Here is a 12,972-nt window from a genome sequence, read left to right as displayed (position 1 = left end):
TTCTTTTCTCTAAAAAACATGCATATCTGGGAGGTTATAACAGAACACAAGAAGTCTCTTTCCTCTTTTTTGCTACTGCAAAATATTCCATGGTATGGATAAACTATAATTTCTTTAAATAGTCTGCCATTGCTGGACATTTGGAGCATTTTCATTCCTTTTTGGGAATAAAATATGCTGCAGTGACTTCTTTGTCCATGTGTCACTTTGCACATATATGCATTCATATGAACGATATTAAAGAAGCAGAATTGCTGGGTCAGAGGAGATGTGCAGTTGTAATTTTAATAGTTATTGTCAATTTGCCCTCTGTGGAGATTACACCAATTGGTATTCGTATCAGCACTTTTGAGAACGCCTGTTGCCCACACTCTGGCCAATTAAATACGTTGTTTATTCATTCAACAATTTTTTTTTAATATTCACTCTGTGCCAGGGTCTCTTCTATATTCTGTGGATTAAGCAGTGACCAAAACAGACAAAAGGCTTGTGTTTATGGCTTACAATCTAGTTGGGGGGATGGACGTGAACTGAATGAATGAAACATATATTATGTCAGATGGTGGTAACAGCTAAGGAGAAAAAGCCAGCATCAGGAAAGATCAGAGTGCCCAGGAAGGGGGTATCGCAATTTTAGAGTATTTAAGGAAAGCCTCCTTAAAAAGATGACATTTGAGCCAAGACTGGAAGGAAGGAAGGATGGAAGCCATGTTTGAATCCAGAGGAAAAGTGGACCTGGTATGTTTGAGGAACAGCAAGAAAGCGCAGGTGACTAGAATGAGGGACCAGAGGAAAAGATGGTGTTGGAGAACCAACAGTGTGGTCAGAGGAAGGCAAAACCATGCAGACAGGGCCTTGTAAGTTGCATGTAGACCATTACAAGGACTTTGGTTTTTCTTTTTTGTTTTGTTTTTTGTTTTTTGTTTTTAATTTTTATTTATTTATGATAGTCACACAGAGAGAGAGAGAGAGAGAGAGAGAGGCAGAGACACAGGCAGAGGGAGAAGCAGGCCCAATGCACCGGGAGCCCGATGTGGGACTAGATCCCGGGTCTCCAGGATCGCGCCCTGGGCCAAAGGTAGGCGCCAAACCGCTGCGCCACTCAGGGATCCCAGGACTTTGGTTTTTATTCTGAGTGGCATGGAAGCCAGGGGCGGTAGGGAGGTTTTTGAGCAGAATGAGATGATTTACATTTTAGCAAAATCACTCTAGCTTGTGTGTTGTAGATGACCTGTAGGAGGCAAGGGTGGAAGCATGAGGTGAGTTAGCAAGCCAATACAGTTATCCAGGTGAGAGAAAGTAGAGGCTCTTATAGAGGGGGTGTTAGGAGGTGGTGGCAGGAAGTAGTTGAATATATTTCATAGGCAGAACTGACAGGATTTGTCATGGAAGGAGAGACAAATTGACAGAGGGGGGGCAGTCAAATACATATCCCAGATGTCTGACCTCATCAACCTAGAAGGACAGAGTTCCTATTTACTGAGGAGGAAAATATTTCAGGACAAGCAGGTTTGGGAGGAGGCAGATCAGATCAGGATGCTTACCAAACATCTGGGGAAGGGGATTGGAAGCAGTAGAAAACATGAGTACAGATCTTGAGGGAAAGGTCCAGGCTGCAGATAACAACCTGAATTAATGAAATCATCAAGCGAATGAATGCTGAAAGAAAACATGAAGTCCAAGAACTGAATCCTGGGGTGTGTACAGTGTTTAGAGGCCATGGAGATGTGGAGCCAGTGAAGGAGAATGAGAAGGAGCAGCCAGGGAAGCAAGAGGGAAATCAGAGAATTGGAATACTCTAGAAGTCTAGGTAAGAAACTATTCCAAAAAAGGAGGCAACAGTCAACTGCACCAAATGGTGTTCAGGGTTTGATAAAAAGACTAAGAATTCACCATTACATTTAGCAATGAGGACATTGGTGACCTCAGCAACAGCTGTTTCAGGAGAGTGGAAGGTCAGTAGTCTGGTAGGAGGGTGTCTGAGAACAGGAGAAGAAAGACCAGAGAAAATGAACAGAGGAGCTCTGGAGTTTAAAGGGATCAGAGAAATGAAGTGGTGGCAGGAACACAGAAAAAAATAGAGGCTCAGGGGAAAATACAGCTTCTTCATATGCCAATGAGAAAACCCAGCAGGTAAGGAGGGAAATGATGATGCAGGAGACAGGGGAAATTGCTGGAGCCATGTCCTGTGTCAGCGACGGGCATAAGATCCCATGCACAGGTGGAGGAGTGGTTTAGCTGGGAACATAGGCAGCTATCCACAGACAGAGCAAGGAAGCCGGCAAATCGGGACATCCAATGTGGGAGCTTGCAGATACATGTTCTTTCCTGATTGCTTTGCTTGCTCGGTGAATTGGGAAGATCAACAGTTGAGCATGAGGATGGAGAATGATACACTGGGGCATAAAATAGTTGTCCAGGAGAGTGAGTGGACCGTTGAAATGTCATGTGATTGCCAAGCAGCACCAAGGGCCTGCCGGAGGTTTGTGGTCATAAATTTAAAGTGAGAAACTTCAGGGCACCTGGGTGGCTCAGTCGGTTAAGCGTCTGCCTTCAGCTCAGGTCAGGATACCGGGATCCTGGGATGGAGCCCCACATTGGGCTCCTTGCCCAACAGGGCAGGGGGGTGTGGGTGCTGCTTCTACCTTTCCCTCTGCCCCTCCCCCACTCCCTTCTCATGCTCTCTCTCTCAAATGAATAAATAAAATCTTTAAGAAAATAAATAAAAAATAAAGTGAGAAATTTCTCCAGCCATGCTGAACTACAGGAATGTGCAGGTGCAGAATAGGTGAGTGCTCGTGTAAGCAGAGTTAAGGGTTTGCCAAGTGAATACAAGGAAACACAAGAAGGCAGGAGAGTGAAAAGTGTATGCAAAGGGTGTTCACGAAAATGGAACAAAGAATTTAAGGAGTAGGGAGAGGAATATGGAGGGTAAAGAGAAGGCAGGATGAATGGAATGTAGGTTCTGATGGGGCCAAACAATTGTTGGAATTGAGGTACCAGAAAGGGGTTGAGCTGGAGGTTAGAAGATGATTAGACCATGAGTTGTCTGTAGGTAGGATTATTTGGAGATTGCATTTATCAATAAGATGTGGCTAAGGGAAGGTAGAGACAAGGTCGTTGAAGGAGAGATGCTCGCGGAATGCAGAGGAGAATGTTTTGGAAGAATTCTCTATCTATACTGATACTGAAATCACCAAGAATTATGACAGGGTCATAGGTCAAGAGTATGTGTGGTGATCCAGTAGTAAAATCTTCAAGGAATGAAGGTAAGCAATCTTGGGGTTGAGAAATGACTGCAGCAAGCCGTGGTCACCATACTTTGTCTTTCTGTATCATCACATGAACTGTGGTATCTTGGTCAATTTCATCTCTCTTACTCTGAGGTTGAGCACACTTTCGGGTATCTCAACTATTTGTATTTCATTTTCTGTGAGTTATCTCTTCATTTCTTTTGCTTCTTTTTCAATGAAGGATGAGCTTTTGTTATTGATTTGTAGGAGTATGTATTAAGGAAATTAGCCCTTTGCATTAGTTGCACAGATTTTTTTTTTCTAGTTGATTGTTATCTTGGAACTTTTCTTAGGGTGAAACTTGTCCAACCCCTCAATCTTTTAAGTACTCTGGATTTTTATCATATTTAGAAAGGCCTTTCTCACACCAAAACGATTTTTAAAAATTTATCCTGTGGTTTTTCTGATATTTTTATGGTTTCATTGTTTACAATTAAATATTTGGTCAACAGGGCGCATGGGTGGCTCAGTCAGTTCAGTGTCAGTTGGTTCAGCTCAGGTCCTGATCCCAGAGTCCTGGGATCGAGGCCCTGTTGGACTCTGCTTGACAGGGAGCCGCAGTGATGAAGTTCATATTGCTCCACATCCTCACCAACCCTTACTAATGTCAGTCTTAATGTTTGCCAGTCTAATGGGCACACAGGGAATTTTGTGGGGGGCTTTAATTTGCATTTTCCTGATTACTAATGAAGTTGAGCGTCTTTTTTATTTATTAGTATTTGCATTACTTCTATTAAGTATATGCTAAAGTTTTTTGCCCATTTTTCTTTTTGAATGGTTTGGGTTTTTTATCCCCAAAATTTTTAAAGATTTTATTTATTTATTCATGAGAGACACAGAGAGGCAGAGACATAGGCAGAGGGAGAAGCAGACTCCTTGCAGGGAGCCCAGTGTGGGACTCTATCCCAGGACCCCAGGATCACAATCTAAGCCAAAGGCAGACGCTCAACCACTAAGCCACCCAGGTGCCTCTTTTACTCTGTTTTATTTAAGAAATCCTTCCCTATGCTGAGTCATAAACATATTCTTCTGTATTTTCTTCTAAAGGTTTTATAGTTTTTCATCTTACATTTAGGTTTATAATCCATGTGGAACTAATTTGGGGGCATGGTATGAATTAAGGGATCAATGTAATTATTTTTTTATTTATGAATCACTAACTATTCTAGTGTCATTTATTAAATAGCTCATCCTTTCCTATTGAGCTGCAGTACCATCTATGTCCTAAGTCAGGTTTCCTTCTATTTATGGGTATGGTTCTAGACTCTTTATTATAGTCCTTTGATTTATTTGATAATTCCTGTGCTAACATCACATTGTTTTAATCACTATAGCTTTATAATAATGATATAAATAAGTGTGTAGGGCAAGTCTTTCCTCTCTTGTTCTTGAGGAGAGTATTGCATTTTTTGGCCTTTTGTGTTTCCATATAAGTTTGGAATCCACCTGTAAAATTACAAACACACACACATTTTGGGGGGCTTTGATTAATATTACAGTTAACTTGTACTTTAATTTGGAAGGGAATTCACATCTTTATGCTACTGAGTCTTCCTATCCATGAATATGGTTTATCTATTTATGTGTATTTTCTCTAATGCCTTTCAATAAAGTTTTATAATTTTCTTAATAAAGGCCACATACACTTTTTTTCATGCAATTCACTCATTCAATAAATATTTATTGAGCATCTACTGTGTATAAGGCAGTGTTCTAGGCTCTAAGATTACCAGAGTAAACAAAGCAGACAAAAATATCTGTTCTCATGGAAGGAGAAGACACAGGGGAGATAGTCAAAAACAATCATTCTATGTACATTAGAATGTGATATATGGAAAAACTAGATAACAATAAAACTAATCAGGAATTTAGGGGTCAGGGAAATGTGATTTTTACATGGAGTGATCCCAGTAGGCCACATTGAAGGTGGAGTTTGAGGAAAGATTTTTTTAAAGATTATTTATTTATTTGTGAGAGACACAGAGAGGCAGAGACATAATCAGAGGGAGAAGCAGGCTGTCTGAGGGTAGCCCCATATGGGACTCGATCTCAGGACCCTGGGACCATGACCTGAGCCAAAGGCAGATGCTCAACCACTGAGCCACCAGGTGCCCCATTTAGGAAAGATCTGAAAAGAGAATGATGGACGCCTGGGTGGCTCAGTGGTTGAACGTCTGCTTTTGGCTCAGGGTGTGATCCCAGGGTCCTGGGACCATGTCCCACATCAGGCTCCCCACAGGGAGCCTGCTTCTCCCTCTGCCTATGTTTCTGCCTCTCTTTCTGTGTATCTCTCATGAATAAATAAATAAATAGTAACATCTAAAAAAAAAAAGAACTATTTGAAGAGGGAATGAGCCATTCAAGCATATGGGCAGCTTATTTTTAATACAATTTATATTTTGTTGCTATTGCAAATTATATCCTTTGTTATATTTTCTAATTCTTTGTTGATAGTATAGAGAAATACAATTGATATTTGCATGTGGATCTTTGTCTTTATATTTGTTTTGCTTTTTCTGTATAGACAGCCATCTTATGCAAACCATGACTGTTGGGTTTTTTTTTTTTTATCCAATCCTTACATATTTGATTTAAAGATTTTATTTATTTATTTATTTATTTATTTATTTATTTATTTATTTGAGAGAGAGAGAGAGAGAAAGTGAGCATGAGTGGGGTGGGGGGTGAGGGGTAGAAGGATAGGGGTGGCAGAATGCCCACTGAGCAGGGAGCCAGATGCTAGGCTCAATGTGGGCGTCCATGTGGGGCTCCATCCCAGGACCCTGAGATCAAGACCTGGGCTGAAGGCAGATGCTTAACAGACTGAGCCACCCAGGTGCCCCTCCTCCCCTTTTTTTCTTATTTTATTGCTCTGACTAGAATCTCAAGTACAACATTGAATATAAACAATGGCAATGCCATTCTTGTCTTGTTTTTGGTTTTAAAGAAAATGTTTTTGATGTTTTACCATAAAAACATGTTTAACTATAGATATTTGGTAGCTATCCTCTATCGGGTTAAAAAGGTTTGGTAAGTGATTTTTGTTGGGGATTTTTTAAAATCATGAATGGATGTTGAATTTCACATGTTGCTTTTCTCTACATGTATTGAGTTGATGAGATAGCCTTTCTCCTTCAAACTGTTAATGCACTGAATTTCATTAATGGTTTTCCTAAACTTGAATTACCTGGTATAAACCTAACTTGGTTAATGGTTTACTGTCTTCTCTATATGCTGCAGGATTTGCATTGCTAATAATATTTTTAGAGTTTTTGCATTTATGTTCAACAGTGACTGACTTATAATTATCTTATGATGTCAAGGTATGATTTTGACAGTGGTATATCAGACTCAAGTAATTAAAAAGGGTATGTTCTTTCTTTTACTATTTGCTGGATGAATTTGTGTGAGTTTGGAATGATTTGTTCCTTGAAAATTCGTTGTAATTTGTCTTGAGTTTGTGGGGATGAGGAGAGAATTTTTAAATCATTGACTCATTTCTTTTTAATGGTAATGGATTGTTCAGGCCTTCTGTTTCTTGTATATTCTCTTTTGGTGAGTTATATTCTTTAAGGAATTTGTACTTTGTACCCAAGTTTTCAAATTTGTTTCCATAAAGTTGTTCATAATGTTCTCATCTTTTTGATCTCTGCTATATTTTTCCATCCTGATATTGTTTGTAGCATATCTTTCTCCTTGATACGTTTTGCCAGCAATATTTTAGTACTTTCTAAAAACTAACTTTTCTTTTTTTTTAAGATTTTATTCATTTATTCATGAGAGACAGAGAGAGAGAGGCAGACACAGGTAGAGGGAGAAGCAAGCTCCATGCAGGGAGCCCGATGTGGAACTCAATTCCGGGATCCAGGATCATACCCTGGGCTGAAGGCAGGCGTTAAACCGCTAAGCCACCCAGGCTGCCCTAAAAACTAACTTTTAGAGGCACCTAGGTGGCACAGTTGATCAAATATCCAACTCTTGGTTTCAGCTCAGGTCATGATCTCAGGATCATGAGATCGAGCCCCTCACATTGGATTCCATGCTCCATGTGGAGTCTGCTTGAGATTCTTTGTCCCTCTCCTTCTGCCCTTCCTGCTCATGTTCTGACTCTTTCTCTCTCTCTCTCTCAAATAAATGAATAAATAAATCTCTTAAAAATATATATAAAAACTAACTTTTAGCTTTATCAATCTTTCAAATGTGTGTTTGCTTTGCATTACATTAATTCTCCATTTATTTTCACCCTTCTTTCATTGGGTTTATTTTGTTCTTTCCTAATTTCACGAGTTGGATACTTAGCTCATTAATCACTGACCTTCTTTCTTTTAATACAATTACTTAATTTCCTTAAAATACTACTTTTCCTGTATCTCCCATTTTCATATCTCATATTTTTATTACCACTCAGTTTCAAGGATTGTTAAATTTCTGGTTACAACTTATTTTTCAATGCATGGGATATTTAGAGATAAGTTTCCTTATTCTTTTTTTTTATTTTTATTCTATTTATTTATTTATTTATTTATTTATGATGTCACACACACAGAGAGAGAGAGGCAGAGACACAGGCAGAGGGAGAAGCAGGCTCCATGCACCGGGAGCCCGACGTGGGATTCGATCCTGGATCTCCAGGATCGCGCCCTGGGCCAAAGGCAGGCGCTAAACCGCTGCGCCACCCAGGGATCCCTTATTCTTTATTTTTAAGTTAACTTTATGAGGCATACTCAATATGCAATAAAATGCACATAAAGTAAACAATATGAAAAGGTTTGACATATGTACATACTGATGAAACCATCACCACTATTGAAATAATGAACATATCCTTCAACCCTAAAAATTTCCTCATCACTCTTGGAATCTCTCCCTCTCTCCCCTGACCTCTATCCTCAAACAACCATTGCTCTGCTTTCTGTCATTATAGATTGGTTTCCATTTTGTAGATTTTTATATAAATGAAATTATACAGTGTGTGCTTTTTTTTTTTGGTGTAGGTTTTTTCACTAAGCATAATCTTTTTTGTGTGTTTCATCCATGTTGTTGGATGTATCAATACCTCATTTATTTTTATTGCTGAGTGGTTTTTCCATTGTATGAATATAGTAAAAACTTTGTGCCATCGTCTCTTGATAGACGATTGGGTTGCTTCCAGTTTATAGCTATTACAAATAAAGCTTTATAAACATTCATATACAAGTCCTTTTACAGACAATGCTTTCATTTCTCTTGGGTAAAATCCTAGGAATGGAATGGTTAGATCCTATGATAAGAGTATGTTTAACTTTATAAGTAATTACCTAACTGATTTCCAACGTGGTTGTACCATTTTACACTCCCATTAGCAGTGTATGAGAGTTGTAGTTCCTCTGCATTCTTGTTAGCATAAGAATAGTCTATCTTTTTAATATTAGCCATACTTTTTTTTTTTTTTTTTAATATTAGCCATTCTAATAGGTGTGTGATGGTATGTCATTGTGGTTTTAATTTATACATCCTTAATGACTAATGATGTTGAACATCTTTTCATGTGCTTATTTTCTATCCATATATTTTCTTTGAAGAAGTGTCTGTTCAGATATTCCACCATTATCCTCCTTTTTATTGGGTTATTTTATTATTATTGAGTTGTAGAAGTTCTTTATATATTGTGGATAAAAGTAAGATATCTATTTTACAAAAAAAATTTCCCAGTGACTTGTCTTTTCATTCTCTTAACAGTGTTATTTGAAGAATACAATTTTTTAAATTCATGAAGTCTAATTTACAAATTTTGTAAATTTTTGTATTTTTCTTTTATGTATTATGCTTTTTTAAAAAATATTTTATTTACTTATTCATGAGAGACACAGAGAGAGAGAGAGAGAAGCAGAGACACAAGCAGAGGGAGAAGCAGGCTCCATGCAGGGAACCTGATGTGGGACTTGATCCCGGGACTCCAGGATCAGGCCCTGGGCCAAAGGCAGGCACTAAACTGCTGAGCTGCCCAGGGATCCCCCATGTATTATGCTTTTGATGTCATAGCTAAAAAAATCTTAAACCAATGACCTCAGGTTTCATTCCAGGAAACCAGAAAAAGGAGGTGAAATTAAATCCAAAATGAGCAGAAGAAAGGAACTAATAAATATCAAAATAGGAAACAGATAAACAATAGAGAAAAATCAATGAAACCAAAACCTGATTCTTTTAGAAGATCAATAAAATGGGTAAACCTATACTCAGACTGATCAGAAAAAAAAAAAAAAAGAACACACATTTTGCCAATATCATAAATGAGAGTGGTGACATCACTATAGATTCTAGAGATATTAATTATATTGAGAATATTATGAACAATTTTATGCCAACAAATTCAACAATTTAGACCATTTATATTTAATGTGATTATTGATATGGTTATGAGTCTATCATCTCAACATTTTCTTTAAGCTTGTTCTTCTGTTCTCTTCTTTGTTCTTTTCTTTTTTTTTTCCAGTCTTTTAGATTATTTGGATAATTTTATTATTATTTCATTTTATTTCCTTTGTTGGCCTATTAGCAAAACTATTTTTGTTATTTTAGTAATTGCTTTAGGACTCATATCTTTAGGTTATTGCAGTCCACTTTCAATTATACCACTTTATCTGTAGTATACTATTGTCATTAATTCTATTTTTTTAAGTTATAAAATCCATAATACATGGATATTTTTGCTTAAACAATTATTTCTAAAGAGATTTTAAAAATATGAAAAATATGTTATACATTTACCCAGCCATCTAGTTACCATTTCTAGTGTTCTTCATTCTTTTCTGTAGACCCAGACTTCCATTTTTCTTATGTCTGAAGGGCATCCTTTAATATTTGTTTGTATTTTAACTGGGTATAGAATTCTAGGTTGACTTTTATTGTTAAGATGTTGTTCCACTGTCTTCTCTCTTGTATTTCTGATGAGAAATCTGATACTATTACTATCTTTGTTCCTCTGTACATAAACATGTCTTTTATTTCTGGCTGCTTTTAAGATTTTTCTCTTTATTCTTTATTTTTTTGAAGATTGTATTTACTTATTTTAGAGATAGAGATAGAGATGGGAGGGGGGAGCAGAGGGAGAGGGACAAGCAGACTCCCTGCTGAGCACAGAGCCTGATGTGGGCCCAATCCCATGACCCTGAGCTCATGACCCAAGCCAAAATCAAGAGTCAGATGCCAAACCGGCTGAGCCACTCAGGTGCCTCTCTTTATTATTCATTTTAAACAACTTGATTATGATTGCATTGGTGTGGTTTTTCTTCATATTTCATGTGCTTGGAGCTCATTGATCTTTTTGGATCTATGAGGTTATAGTTTTCATTACATTTGGAATGTTTTTTTAAACATTTTTATTTATTTGGCAGACAGCGTGAGTAGGGGGAGTGGCAGAGAGGGAGGAAGAAGGGGAGAGGGAAGAAGACTCCCTGCTGAGCAGGAACCTTAATGTGGGTTTTGATCCCAGGACCCTGGAATCATGACCTGAGCCAAAGGCAGATGGTAAACCAACTGAGCTACCCAGCCGCCCCTTTCTGGAAAGTTTTTTATCATTATTTTCTCAAGTATTTTTCTGCACACCATCCCCACAGTCCCACTACTTTGCAGATTCTAATTACTCCAATTACAAATACTAAACTGCTTGAGGTTGTCGTGCAGCTCACTCACATTTCATTTTAGGGGATTTTTGTTTTGAAATGAAAAACATTTCATTTTGGATAGTTTTACTGCCATGCTTCAAGTTCACTAATCCTTTCTTCAGCACTGTTTCATCTGTTGTTAATCCCCTCCAATATATTTTTTTATCTTAAATATTGTAGTTTTCATCTCTGCAAGTTTGATTTGTTTCTTTTTTATATCTTCCATGACTCTACTTAAATTTTTGAATATAACAAATACTGTTATAATTACTCTTTTCTTTTAAGATTTCTTTATTTATTCATGAGAGACACAGAGAGAGAGAGAGAGAGAGAGAGAGAGGCAGAGACACAGGCAGAGGGAGAAGCAGGCTCCATACAGGGAGCCCAATGCAGGACTTGATCCCGGGATCACGACCTGGGCTGAAGGCAGGCGCTAAACCACTGAGCCACCCAGGGATCCCCCTATAGTTACCCTTTTAATGACTTTTTCTGCTACTTCTAACATCTGTGTCTATTCTATTTCAATTGATTGATTATTCTCATTATGGATCATATTTATTTTGCATCTTGGCATGCCTGGTATTCTGTAATTAGATGTCAGACATTATGAATTTTTCCTTGTTTGGTGTTGGATATTTTTGTATTCCTATAAATCTTCTTGAGCTTTGTTCTGGGGTGCAGCTAGGTTACTTGGAAACAGTTTCATCTTTTTGAGTCTTGATTTGATGATTTTTTAGATGGTTCCACACCAATACTCAAACTAGGACTAATTATTTCCCACTACTAAAGTAAGACCTTCTTAAGTACTCTAACCAATATCCCATAAATTATTAGTTTTTCAAGCTTAGCTAGTAGAAACAGGCACTATTCCCATCTCTATGTGAGCACCAGGACTGTTCTCTTTATTCCTTTTGGGTAGTTCTTTGTCTGGCCTTGGGTAATTTCTTCATATGCACACACTGACCAGTCTTATACTAAATAGTCAAGAGAGACTCTTAAAATTTTCTGGTTTCTCTATGTATCTCTCTCTTCTATGAGGCTCTGTCCCATGAAGTCTAGCTACCTTGGTTTCTATGGACTCTCAGTGCATCTTTTCAATTCTGGGATCAGCTGGGCTCTGCCTCAGCTCCCCCTCCTATGTTGTAGTATGGAAACTCTCAAATCAATATAATGAGGCATTTGTCATGTTCACCTCATTTATTTCCCATCTTTTAGGGATCACTGTTTCTTTGTTATGTGATCCCCATTACCTTGAAAAAATGTTTTGTGCATTTTGTCTGTTTTTTTTTTTTTGTTTTTTTTTTTTTGTTTTTTTTTTGTCTTATTTGGTTTTCAGGCCACACGTTTCTGTTACTCCATCTTGGTTAGAAGCAGAAGTGTGTTTTTTAATTCCCAAACATGTGGTTTTTTTCTATTTATATTTGTTACCAATTTATAACTTAATTGTGTGTCTAATAGATCTACCACTTTATATATTTGTCCATTTAACCAAGATTTTTTAAAAAGATTTTATTCATTTATTTGAGAGAGAGAAAGAGAGAGCACAAGTGAGAGGAAAGGCAGAGGGAGTGGGAGAAGCAGGCCCCATTGAAGAGTGAGCCCAATGCAGGACTTGATCCCAGAACCCTGGGATAATGTCCCGAGCCAAAGGCAGTTGCTTAACTGACTGAGCCACCCAGGTGCCCAAGATTGTTTTTTTAAAAGATTTTATTTATTGGGGATCCCTGGGTGGCTCAGCGGTTTGGCCCAGGGCGTGGTCCTGGAGTCCCGGGATCGAGTCCCGCGTCGGGCTCCCGGCATGGAGCCTGCTTCTCCCTCCTCCTGTGTCTCTGTCTCTCTCTCTCTCTCTATGTCTACAATAAATAAATAAATAAATAAATAAATAAATAAATAAATAAATAAATAAATCTTTAAAAAAAAGATTTTATTTATTAATTTGAGAGAGCACGAGCATGAGCAGGAGAGAGGGAAAGGAAGAAGACTCCCCATTGAGCAGGCAGCCCAACATGGGGCTCAATCCCAGGACCCTGGGATCA

General features: G+C 38.0%; 1 protein-coding gene across 1 annotated transcript in view; it reads left to right on the top strand.

Moving 5' to 3' along the window:
• EBF4 (EBF family member 4) overlaps window positions 1–12,972 on the top strand; it is a 59,318-nt gene that overhangs the window by 15,893 nt on the left and 30,453 nt on the right. The window lies entirely within an intron of this gene.

The sequence above is a fragment of the Canis aureus genome, chromosome 26 (assembly GCF_053574225.1).
Source record: "Canis aureus isolate CA01 chromosome 26, VMU_Caureus_v.1.0, whole genome shotgun sequence".
Lineage (NCBI taxonomy): Eukaryota > Metazoa > Chordata > Mammalia > Carnivora > Canidae > Canis > Canis aureus.
The sequence above is the reverse complement of the archived record's forward strand: the minus strand, read 5'-3'. Positions and strand labels throughout refer to the sequence as shown.